The sequence below is a fragment of the Carlito syrichta genome, unplaced genomic scaffold (assembly GCF_000164805.1).
Source record: "Carlito syrichta isolate Samal-C Ts95f unplaced genomic scaffold, Tarsius_syrichta-2.0.1 Scaffold315375, whole genome shotgun sequence".
Lineage (NCBI taxonomy): Eukaryota > Metazoa > Chordata > Mammalia > Primates > Tarsiidae > Carlito > Carlito syrichta.
Window position 1 is genome coordinate 3,792 of NW_007259471.1, and position 14,141 is coordinate 17,932.

Here is a 14,141-nt window from a genome sequence, read left to right on the forward strand (position 1 = left end):
CTCACATTCAGAGAATCTCACCAGTTCACCTATGCCATCACCATCTTGCCCCGTCTCCCCTTAAAAGCCTTTTAAACAGAGACTTAGTAGAGTGAATGGATAAAATGAGATAACATTTGCAGTTGGTCAACAATTCTGTCACTTCCTTCTGCTGAGTTCAAACATTATTAGTGAACTACTCTAATGTAATGGTGTATTTCTAACTGAATACCACATTCTAAGCATAATAATTCAATGCAATATTTTATTGTGTGACAACAAAATTATATTTAATAATGTAGTGTGTTGCCTTCCAAATGTGCATCTCCATAGAAATATGAAAATAATAAAACTAACAATATCAAATAAACTATATTATGATAACAAAATAAACAGTGTTATTTGAAGAGATGAATATTCCTTATTTATCATTCAAATAGTATATCTATTTTCTTGAAGGATATTGACTATTTTTATGTTATGAGATTGTTTTCACAAGGTAATTACAGCTCAATAAATGTGATTATTTACCTAAAATTTAATATATTTTAGGTCTTGGTCAACGTTTAATTCTGATTATAAAATGCAAAACTCAAGCCATCTGCAGCACTCAACATCGAAATCACAATGAGAGAACATTAAATTTCATTCATAATTTTTTTTAACAAACCAATAATTCAGTTTCAGTTTTTGATTCTTAAGTGTTGTTCAAAAGGCATCTTAGGATAGATGACTAATTATATGTTAAAAGATTTAACCCAACCAAGAAAAGAGGGTATAGAACAATACATTATCATAATAATGATAGTGAAATGAGGCTTAAATATTCTACAGACACATAACAAATCTACCTTTCCCAATTTTTAAGATTTGAAATCCTTAGAACTACTGAGTAAGAAGTTCTTAATATGCCCCTTTCATCTGGAAAGTTTGTTTCACAAACCACAGCTGACACAAGATTTGGACCAAAGGATGACTCTTGATAAGGGTGATGAAAAATAGCCTATTACTCTTATGCTTCAGCCTATTTGGTGAAGTTTTCTTTAAGTCCTTTCATTAAAAAAAAATTCTCTTATAAATTATTTTGGATTTTATTATAGATTGTACATTGAAAATGGAAAGAAGAGATTCTGGCTGTTGCATAGAAATACAATGTTGTTGTATAATGACTTTGTATCCAGAAATCTTGCTAAACTCTCATATTATCAATAATAATATCTCTCTATATTATATTACAAAGTACATCATTATCACCTTGTGATTAATAAAAATGTTGCTTACTTTTGTTTCTTATATCTTTTTTCGCCTTAACTTACAGCACAATAATAAACAGAAGTCGTTATAGGATACACCTTTGTTTATTTCCTGAAATTAAGATGAATGGCTTCAGTTTTCTTCTATTTAAACATGATGGCTGCTATAGATTTTTTTGTAATGCTGTCCACTACTAGAACTTTGAAAATTGTCTTCTACTTTGGGTAAGAGATTTTTTTTTAATGTTGATTGGATGTTGAGCTTTATTAAATACTATTTTGTAGTGTTTGATACTATAAATTTAATAAGATATGTTGCTTCTCCTACAATCTAACTTATTAAAACTCACTAATTGAAGTTTTAATTTTAAAACAATCTACATTTCTGAAACAAAACGCACAAGCAAATCATGTGTTATAGGATTCAAATATTCTTGTTTTGAGTTTAGAAATACTGTAAGGATTTTTGTACTGATATTCATAAAAAGATATGCTTGTACATGTGTGTATGTAAATATACATATATAAGTATACATATGTGTGTGTATCTATCTATATATATATTTGAACTCCATTGTCAGGATTTGATACATGTTTACACACGCAGACTTTCTCTAGAATGACTTTATCAGTGCTGATGATATACCCTATTTTTGTGGAAGTGAGTCACCTAAAATAAGCTTACACTCATGGGAAAGATAAATAAGCTTTATCACTAAGAAAACGGAGTGATATATATCTATGTATCTCTCTCTATATAGATATGTATTTTACTTATATTGTATTATGGCTTAAACTGTATTCCCCCCCCAAAAAAAATATAGAATGTGACTGTATTTGGAGATGGAATCTTTAAAGAGGTAATTAAGGTTAAATAAAGTCATTGGGGTGGGCTCTAATCCAATATGCCTGGTGCCCTTTTAAGAAGAGATTAGGACACAGAGATGTAAGGTAGAAAGATTACAAGAAAACTGGAAGAAGACAGTCATATACAAGCCAAGGAGACAGGTCTAAGAAAAAACAAGCCCTGCTAACATCGTGATCTTGTACATCTATGCTCCAAAAATGAGAGAAAATACGTTTTTGTTTAAGCCATCAAGTCTGTGGTGCTTTGTTATTACAGCCCTAGTAAACTAATACTAATTTATCCTTTACAGATTTTGTCTCTTCTCCCTATATTTATTCAATCACTGATTTATACCAAAGACATCTTGATAAGGTTATCAATGTTGCACTTTATTCTTTGAGACCCTACTAACACAAAGTCATGACAGTGCTCTCCCTTTATGGGAGTAAACGATACTTAGGTTTGTCTTCTCAAGAGGTTAGTTTGATGATATTGAAGGCATGATTTGGTGATAATTCTTAATAATTCATCACTATTGTTATTGTTGTTTCTGTTCTAGAAATCAACCAGTGTAATTGTTGCAACTTTGGTTCCCTTCTTCAAAGTTCTTTTGTCTGTTTTGTTTTCATGAAAAATGTATAGTTATTTTGAGATATTCTGTTGATTTTATAAAACAGATGGAGAAAATTGCCATTAACTATATTCTGCTGATTGATGAAAACAGTATGTTAGTTATTTTATTTAGATCTTCTTTAAATTCTCTCAGATTTATAGATTTTGGTGTACAATTTCTGTACGTGTTTTGTCTGATTTATTTCTAAGTATGTCACATTTTCCTAAGTTATTTAAATGTTATTTTTAACAGCCTTATTAAAGTGTAATTTAAGTGCCCTATTTACTCATAATATATAATTAAATTATTTTAATATATTTATGGATATATACAACTTTTGCCAAATTACAATTTTAGAACATGTCCTTTACCCAAAAAAGAAACCACATGCTCATTTGCAGACATACACTTTTTCCATTTTCAGTCACAGTTAACCACAAATATTTTTTGTTTCTGTACATTTGCTTTTTCTGAGCATTTTATATAATCGAATTCTACAAGCTGTGGCTTTGCATCTGCCTTCTTTTGCTTAGCACAGTGTTTCTTGAGTCCATTAATAATGCAGCAAGTATCAGTATATTGTTCATTTATATTTTTGAAGATTGATTGTGTGAATATACCACATTTTATGTATTCATTGACCATTTGATAGGCATATTCATTATTTCCATTTGTTGGCTGTATAAATAATGTTGATGTGAACATTAACATACAAATATTTCTGTGGATACATGCTTTTATTTTTTTCAGGTAGATTTAGACAAGTTGAATTGCTGAGAAATATGGTGATTTTATGTTTAACATTTTATAATAATGCAAAACTGTTTTACATAGTGAGTTAATTATGTTACAATGTCACCAGCAATATGTGAGTGTTCTAATTTATCCATATCTTTGCCAAGACTTGTTATTGTCTCTATTTCTTAGTTATATCCTTTTTCATGGATATATAGCAGTATCTCATTGTGGGTTTAATTTATCGGTCTCAGATGACTAATGATGTTTAGCATCTTCTCATGTGCATTTATTTATTTATATATATTTTGGTAAAATGTCTATTAAAATTTACCCATTTTGATTTACTTTTAAATGTATTATTTTTGAGTTGAGTCTTTAAATATATTTTGAACAAAATTATTTAACAAGTTTAAAATTCACAAGCATTTTCTACCATTAATAGCTTGTGCTCATATTTATTTTTTCTTTTTCAAGGAATCTTATAGGAACATTCTCAAATACAGAGGCATTTGTTTACTTATTTATTTATTTATTTATTTAAATTTAAAAGTGTGGGATACAATTCAGGGTTAGGTATACAAATGGTTATTATGCAGGTACCCTTGTTGATGACATGTGCCGCCCCCTGCCCTGGCAGTTTCCCATTACTACCAATCCCTCTCTTATGGTATATGGTACTTGTTCAAGGTCTGCTTATGAGTGAGAACACGTGGTACTCAGTTCTTTCTTTCTGTGATAGATCACTCAGCATTATAGACTCTTAGACAATCCAATCTGCAAAGTTCATAATTTTTTCCTTATTTATGACTGCATAATATTCCATTGTGCATATGTACCACATTTTTTTTTAATCCATTTCTCTTTCATTGGGCAGCATGGTTGGTTCCATGGTTTTGCTATTGGGAATAATGCTGCAATAAACATGCACGTGCCGGTATCTTTTTGATAGAATTATTTGAGTTCCTCTGGGTATTCCCAGAAGGGGAATTGCGAGGTCGTATTGCGGGGTTGATTTTCAGATATTTTAGGAATTACCAAACCATTTTCCACATAGGTTGTACTATTACACTCCCACCAACAGTGTAGAAGTGTTCTCTTTCCCTGCATCCTCTCTAGCATCTGTTGTTTTTGTTATTGATGATTACCATCCTGACTGGAGTTAGGTGGTATCTCACTCTGGTTTTAATTTGCATTTCTTTGATCATTAGTGAGGCTGAGCATTTTTTCATGTATCTGTTGGCTGCTCGTATGTCTTCTTTTGAGAAGCGTCTATTCATATTTCTTCCCCACTTTGTAATAGGGCTGTTAGTTGTTTTCTTTTAGGCACTTAGAGTTCCTTGTAGACCCTGGATGTAAGGCCTTTGCCAGATATACAGTTGACAAATACTTTTTCCCATTCTGTGGACCGTCTCCCCACTCTCTTGATGGTTTCTTTTTCTTTGCAGAAGCTTGTCAGTTTGATGAGGTCCCACTTGTCTATCTTATCTCTTACGGCATGGGCATTTGGGGTTTCGATCAGGAATTGGTTGCCAGTTCCAACTTTCATAAGGGTGTCTCCTGTGTTTTCTAAGGTTCTTGTAGCTTGAGGTTTTATATTTAGTTCTTTGATCCATTAAGAGTTGATTTTTGTGTATTGCGATAGGTACAGGTGCTGTTTTAATCTTCTACATTTGGTTAGTCAGTTTTTCCAGCACAATTCACTGAATAGGTTCTCCTCTCCCCAGTGGTTGTTGGTGGAGACTGCCGAAGTTGAGTTACTTGAGAAATTGAGGTTTTGCTTCTGAAATCTCTATCCTGTTTTGATTCCTAAAAAATTTAAAAATCAACCTTCCATACGTGCCTGCACTCCCCCTTCTGGGAATATATGTGGAGGAACTCAAATTACTCTATTAAAAAGATACCTGCACATGCATGTTGATTTCAGCATTATTCACATTATCAAAACCATGAAACCAACTGTGCTGCCCCTTGAAAGAGGACTGGGGAAAAATGTGGTACATATACACAATGGAATATTATGCAGCTATAAAGGACAAAATTATGAACTTCACAGCAACTTGGATGAACTTAGAGTCTATAATACTGAGTGATCTATCACAAAAAGAAAGAACTGAGTCCCACATGTTCTCATTCATAAGTAGACCTTGAGCAATCATAATAAAACTATAAGAAAGTTATTGGCAGTAGTGGGAAACTGCCAGAGGAGGAAGTGTGGGCCCACTTTTTCAACAAGAATACATGCATAATGACCATTTGTCCACTTGATGCTGAATTGTACCCCACATTTTTAAAATAAAAAAAGAGAAAAAGATTGGCAGTAGTGGGATACTGTGGAGGCTGGGGTTGGGGACACAACATCAATAAAGGTACTTGATCTCAAACAAGGCAAAGTGGGGACCAAAGGGAGGCCCAAAATTTACCTGTTCAATGTCCACTCGTATACTTAATCCTGAGACGTACCCCACGTTTTAAAATAAAATATATATTTTTTAAAAGGGCAAGAATTTCCAATGTTAATGAAGTCTAATATATCACTTTATGGATTGTGTGTGTGACATGAGGTAAGATTTTAAGTTTATTTCTCTACATTTTATATGTTTAATTTTCAACCACATGTTGAAAAGACAATATTTCCCCCAATTAAATTGACTTGCTACTTTGTCAAAAATCTATTGACCATAAATTTAAGTTTTGCATCTGTACTCTCAATATTGTTTTATTGATGTTTATATATAATCTTTTACCTGCACTATACTGTCTTTATTACTGTAGATTTATAATTAGTTTTTAAGTTGGATAAAGTATAAATTCTCCAGTTTAATTTTTGTCTTCAAAATTGTTTTGGCCAATTTGGGTTTTTGATTTTTATAAAATTTTAAGTATAGCTTGTGAATTTTGAAAAAAAATGTCACAAAGTTAGTTATGATAGACATTATATAAAATCAAGTTTTGGGGTACTTTCCATATTAATGATGAATATTACAACTGATGTAAATGACATTTTGATCTACTTAGATCTTTTAACATTTTTCAATAATCCTTTGTAATTTTCAGCTAATAGACCATCAAATCATTTATTATTTTTATTCCTAACTGTATTTTTCACAATGCTATTGTGAATGGAAGTGTATTATTAATTTCATTTTGAATTGTTTATTTTTAGCACAGAGAAATATAATTCACTTGATATATTGATCTTATATTTTGTTACTTTGATGAAGTCATTTTAGATCTAGGGATTTTTTAATATACTTTAGGGATTTTTATATAAAGGGTTTTTTCATCTGCAAATATAGAACAATTAAACAATTACATACTTCCTTTCAAATCTGGAATATATATCATATATATATATAATATGTATATATAATATCTATGTAGCTGGCATGAAATCATTTACTAAAATGTACAGCACAGTGATAATGGAAGTGGCAAGAGAAAAACACCTTTGCCTTTTTTCTCATATTTAAGAGAAAAAAATATCATTTATTAATTTTAATGGTAGCTTGAATGTTTTTAGATAAATATACCCTTTATCAGGTTGATGAAATTCCCTCTATTCCTAGTGTTATTTGGTTGTTTGATTATTTTTTTTTCAGTTTTTATCATAAAGAGCTATTGAATGTTTTCAAATAATTTTTTTCTTGTTCTATTGGGTATGTTTCTTGTACTTTATTAATGTGAAAAATTACAATAATTAATTTCTGAATGTTAAACTAATCTTTCATTCCTGGGATAAATCCAGCTTGGTCAAGACATAATACTTTGTGTATGTTGCTAGAATTGATTTGCTCATTTTTAAATAACAGCATTATTAAGATATAATTCCCATACAGAAAATTCCAGTTTTTAAAATGTACATACCTAGTGGTCATTAGGATATTCACAAGGTTGTGCAATTTACACTAATATTTAATTTTAGTACATTTTAACCAAATTAAAAAGAAATCTATACCAAATAGCACTCAACTTACATTGTCCTCCAAGATTCAATATTTGCCTCTTATGAACATTGCATATAGCATAAATCAGACATCAGGCATCAGGTGACATTCTATGACTGGATTATTTCATTTAACATAATTTTATAAAGGTTCATATTGTTGTTGCATGTATCAGTACTTTATTCCTTTTTATGGTTGAGTAATCCATTGTATGCTTATATGACACTTTTTATCAGTTTATCAATTGATTGACATTTTACATGTGTCCATGTTCTAACTATTGTGAATAATACTGGTACAACTGTTTATGTAAAGGCTTTTGTTTTTATATATATTGTTTGAATTATCTAGTATACATCTGAGTGGAAATAACTACTCATAATGAAATATTTTGAGGAACTGCCAAACTGTTTTCCAGTTGAGCTTCAGCATCTACAATTCCACCAGAAATGTTGTAAGTGTTCCAATTTTTTTGCATTCTCCCCAACACTATTTTCCAACTCTTTTATTTTACTCATCCTAATGTGGGTATAATCATATATCATTGTGGAGTTTTCATTTTTTATGAATACACAATAGATACACATATTTTGGCAATACATGAGTTAATTTGATGCATTCATATAATCTAGTCAGGGTAATTGGGATATCTAATACCTTAAACATTTATCTTTCTTAATGCTAGGAACAATCCAAATATTTTATTCTAGCTATCTGAAGTGTAAGCTAGATTAATGCCAGCCTAATGGCCTATTAAACACCAGGTCTTATTTCTTCTGTCTGTATATTTGTACACATTAATCAAGCTCTCTTAATCACCTTTTCCTCTCTATATTTCCTGGCCTTTGGCAATCACCAATCAACTCTCTATCTTGATAATATCCACTTTTTTTTAGCTTTCATGTATGAGTGAGAACATGTGATATTTGTCTTTTTGTGTTTGGTTTATTTCACTTAACACAATGATCTGCAGTTCTACTATACTGCTGCAAATGACAGAATGTCATTTTTTAATAACTGAATAATAATACCTGTTACATGTATATAAAACAGGGATTATACACATATTTTGACTATTATGAATAGTGCTGAAATAAACATGGAAATGCAAATAATCTCTTTATTATATTGACTTTCCTCTATTTACATGCCCAGTATTGCAATTTCTGGATCTTATGGTAGTTCTACCCTTAGTTTTTGAAGAAACTTCATATTGTTTTTCATAGTGGCTGTATGAATTTACATTCCCTCCAAATGTGTTTGAGATTTCCCTTTTCTCCACATCCTCCCCAGCATCTGGTTTTCCTTGTCTTTTCGACAAATGCCAATCTTACTGAAATGAGAAGGTATCCCATTATGGTTTTGATTTGCATTTTTCTGATGATTAATGATATTGATCATATTTTTATATACCTGATGACTATTTGTATGTCTTTTTAAAAAGATGGTTACTTAGATTTTTTCCCATTTTAAAATCAGATCATTATTATGTTTTCTAATCATTTGTTTGAGTTCCTTATAATGTTCTGGTTGTTAACTCATTTCGGATGGATAGTTTAAAATATTTTCTCCTGTTGTGTGGGTTTCCTCTTCACTCTGTTGACTGATTTTTTTTTCTGTTCAGACGCATTTTAATTTGAAAAAATACCATTGGTTTAGTTTTGCTTTTGTTGCTAGTGCTGACACAGAAAATCTTTGCCCAGACCAACGTCCTGAAATATTTCCCTAGTGTTTCCTCTAGTAATTTTATACCTTCAGGTCTAAGATTTATGTCTTTAATCTACTTTGATTTAGTTTTTGCATATGGTGAGATATAAAGATTTGATTTCATTCTTCTATATAAGGTTATCCAATTTTCCCAGCACCATTTATTGAATAAACTGCTTTTTTCACCACTATATGTTCTTGGTGTGTTTGCTGAAAATGAGTTTGCTACAATGCATGGTTCTGTCTTATGTTTCCTTTGTCTATGTGTCTTTTTTTATACCAATCTTGGGCCGATTTGATACTATAACTTTGTAGTATATTTTGAAGACAGGTAGTATGATGCCTCCAGGTTTACTCTTTTTGCTCAAGATTGCTTTAGTTATTTAGGGTCTTCTGTGGTTGCATATAAATTTTAAGATTTTTAAAATTTTTATGAAGAATGTCATTGACGTTTTGATAGGAGTTACATTGAATATGTAGTAAATTGCTGTGGTTAGAATTTTTCTTTTAACTTTATCAATTCTTCTAGTTCATAAGCATAAAATATATTTTTATTTTTCTTTGTCCTCTTCAATTTCTTTCATCAGTATTTTCTAGTTTTCCTTGTATAAATCTTTCTCATCTTCAGTTAAAGAGATTCCTTCGTATTTTACATTCTTTATTACTGTTGTAAATAGAACTGTTTTCTTGATTTCCTTTTCACATTGTTTGCTGTTGGCATATATAAACACTACTGATTTCTTCATGTTGATTTTGTATTCTGTAATTTTATTGAATTCGAACTGGATAAATTCTAACAGTTTTTTAGTGGAATCTCAATATTTTTCTAGGTACAAGACCAAGTCATCAGCAAGCAAAGTTAATATGACTTCCTTTCCAACTTGAATTCCCTTTTTAAATTTATCTTAGCTTACTGTTCCAGTATTGCACTGAATAAAAGTGATAAAAGTAGAATATTTGTCTTGCTCCATATTTTTACTCATTCAGTATGATGTTGATTGTGGATTTCTTATTTATGGTCGTTGTATTTTGAGTTGTGTTATGTCTATACCTAGTTTGAGGTGAGTTTGTCTTATGAATGCATATTGAGTTTTATCAAATACTTTTTCAAAATTTATCAAAATAATTTTACGGCTTTTGATTTGGGTTTTGTTAATGTGATGAGTTATATTTATTGATTTGCAAATGTTGAATCATCCTTGCTTTCATGGAATGAATTCCATTTGATCATGGTAAATGATTTTTTGCCTGGATTCTGCAAGATTTTATTTTGTTAAAGATTTTCATCTATGTTCATCAGTTATATTGGCCTGCAGTTTTCCGTTTTTGTGTTTTTGTCCGATTTTGGTATAAAAGTAACTCTGCTGACCTCACAGAAGAAGTCTGGGAATCTCTCCTCCTCTTCAATTTTAGTAAAAATTTGATTAGAATTGGTATTAGTTATTCTTCAAATGTTTGGGAGAATTAAGCAGTGCAACATTCAAATCCTGGCCTTTCCTTTGATGAGAGATTTTTTTATTATGGTTTTAATCTTATCACTTATTGTTTGTTGGCATTTCTTTTTTTGTGGTTTAATCTTTGTTTGTTGATTTTTCTATTACTTTTGTGCTTTAATCTTGTTAGACTGTATGAGTCCAGAAATTTATCCATACCTCTAGGGGTTGTTTGCATATATTTGTTTATAATAATCTCTAATGAGTCTATGTATTTCTGTGGTCTCAGTTGTTGCACGTCTTTGTGCCTAGTCTTATTTGAATATTATCTCTTTTTTCCTAGTTAGTATTGCCAAAGCTTTATCAGTCTTATACTTTCAAAAATCCAACTTTTCTTCTTATTTTGTTGATCTCATATATTTTTTATTGGTTCACATTTTATTTTGTTTCTGGTATGATTTTTATATTTCTTTCTTCTAATGATTTTGAGATGGTCTTATTTTTCTACTTTTTTTTATGTACAACACTAAGTTGTTTGCTTGAAGTCTTTTTATTTTTTTGATGCAGGTATTTATGGCTATAAACTTAGTACTGCTTTTACTGTATCTCATTGATTTTCTTATGCTGTAATTTCATTTTTGTTTATTTTTTAATTTTCTTTTAAATTTTTAATTGACCTATTGGTTGTTTATGATTATACTGTTTAATTTTCATGTGTTCTTGTGGATTCTGATGTTCCCCTTGGTATTTATTCCTAGTTTTATTCCATTGTTTTCAGAAAATAAATACTTGATAGGTTTTCTACTTTTTACAATCTATTAAGATTTGTTTTGTAGTCTAAGATACAATCTATTCTAGAGAATAATCCATTCGCTGAGGAAAAGAATGTGTATTCTACAGCAGTTGGGAAAAATGTTTTATAAATGGCAGGTAGGCCTATTTAGTTTGTAGTTTAATGCCAATATTTTTCCACTGATTTTCTGTGTGAATAATTTGTTTATTACTGAGAAAGGGGTGCTGAAGTGCCCAACTAGTATTGTATTGCAGTACAGATCTCTCTTTAGATATGTTAATATTTGCTTTATATACTAGGGTGCTATGGTATTTGGTGCATAGACATTTATAGTTACTATATCCTCTTGCTGAATTGACTCTTTTATTGTCATATAATTAATCTTTATTGACTATTTTTATAGTCTTTGACCGGTAGTATATTTTATCTGATATAAGTATACCTATTCCTGCTCTTTCTTGATTTCCAATTTTTCTAATCCTTCAATTCAATCTATGTGTGTCTCCAAAGATGAGGTGCGTTTCTTGTTGGCAGTATAAAGTTGAGTCTTGTTTCTTTATCCATTCAGTCACTTTATGTCTTTTAATCGAAGATTGAGTCTATTTACATTTAGTTTTATTATTGATAAGTAGGTACTTCATGCTGCTAAGTACTGTTGCTTATTTTCTGGTTGTATTGTAACTCATCTGTTCCTTTCTTACTTTCTCTCTGCCTTCCTTTGTGGTTAAGTGATTTCCCCTGGTAGTATATTCAGTTGAGAAGTCTGCTGCCAGATAAGCTGGAGTTTCTTTATATGTTATTTCCTTCATTTATCTTCCTGCTTTTATGTTCCTTTTTTCCTTGACCTTGATTACTGTATGCCTTGGGGTAGTCTTATTTGGGCTAAATTTGTTTGGTGTTCTATGACCTTCCTGTACTTGAATATTGATCTCTTTCTCAAGTTTGGAAAATTTTTTTTATAATTATTTATTTGAATATACTTTCCACACATTTTTCTTGCTCAATTACTTTTCTGAACACCAATAATTCTAAAATTTGATCTTTTGAGGTAATCTTATATATCTTGTAGATGATATTCCTTCCTTTTTTCTTCTATCTCTTCTGACTGTGTAATTTCAAACAACCATTCCTTGAGCTCACCAATTCTTTCCTCCACTTGATTAATTCTGCTATTGAAAAAACTCTCATAAATTTTTTTTTTTTTTTTGAGTTGGGAGAATCACTCTGTCACCCAGACTGGAGTGCAGTGGCCGCTCCCAGCCACCGTAGCCTCGCCTGCTGGGCTCCAGTGATCCTTCCGCCTCAGCCTTCCCAGTAGCCGGAATTACAGGCATGTGCTACCACGCCAGGCTGATTTTTTTTTTTTTATTGTAGGGATGATGAGGTCTCGCTGCCCAGGCGGGTCTTGATCCCGCGGGCTCAGGCAATCCACTCACCTCAGCCTCCCAAAGGCGCGGGATTACAGGCTGAGCCACCGAGCCCGGTTATTTTTTAGTTCAGTAAATATATTTCTCAGTTCCAAGATTTGTTCTGTTTTTTTTTTTAATTTCAATTTCTTTTTTTAAAGTTTTTTGTTAAATTTATGAATTTCTTCTGTGTGTTACCTTGGACCCACAAAGTTTTCTCAAAACTGATATTTTGAATTATTGGTCAAAGAGCACAAATATTGTCATTTTGTTAAGTTCAGTCAGTGCTTCCTTGCTTTTTCTATTTGGAGAGTTCATAGTTCTCTGTGTGTTGTTGTTTCTTGTGAAACAAGAACATCTATACCATTGCATTTAAGGATTAGCTATTTATTCCAGTTTTTTTGTTGGGCATATTTTTTTCATTGAATATGTTTACCTAAAGTCCCTTTGTAATTTAGCTGTTAAATTGCTTCCTTTTTATTAGGTTGCTGACTCCTTTTTGGTACTAAATGGCACCTTAAGCCAAGGTTTGTCTCAGTTCTAGCAAATGATCAGAACTAATCCTAAAAGGGGTAAATATCCAAGGGGGTAGCCAAGCTATATTGAAAGGCTGACTAGGGGTTCATGCCAACAGGTAGTATCTGTGGAACTACCTCCTACAATATGATGCAGCTGAAAATTCTTATTTGTTATCTCCTTTGACTGAGTTACAGAGAAGAGTTACCAGTGCTGTAGATGGTAGTACCACCTCCTCCCTTTGTCTCTGGCTATTTTCAAGGTTATTTCTCCCTTCAGGCATTCACAATGTTACAGAAACTGGTTCTGTCCTTGGCTAGTGATTAGAGGGTAAGTTAAAATATTACAGCTAGACAGTGTTAAAGTGGTTGCTCTTTGGCTATATTAATTCCATGTTATGTCCTTTCAATGTCCAAGATGTATGGTGCCAGCATCTGCTTCTGGAAAGCTTCTACTAACAACAGAAAGCAATGAGGAGCTGGTATGAAAGTATCACATGGCAGAAAGTAAGAGGGTGGGAGGATATGGCAGGCTATTTTAAACTATCAGATCTCATGAGAATTAATAGCATAAAAAGACATTTATTACTATAAAGACAGCACTAAGCCATTCACGAGGGATATGCTCCTATAACCTAAACATCTCCCAACGGGCTCCAATTCCAAAACTGGGGAGAGAATTTTAACATAGGATTTGGAAGAAATAAATATCCAAAATATATAAGTCCACCCATGGTCTCCCAAACTTCATATCCTTCTCACATTACAAAACATAGTCATCCCTTCCCTTTGGTCTCCAAAGTCTTGTTTTCATACCAACTAAGATGTCCCATGTCTTTCATATGAGACTCAAGGCAAGTTCCTTATAGTTGTAAGCCTGTAATATTAAAAACAGGTTATTTACTTCACATAT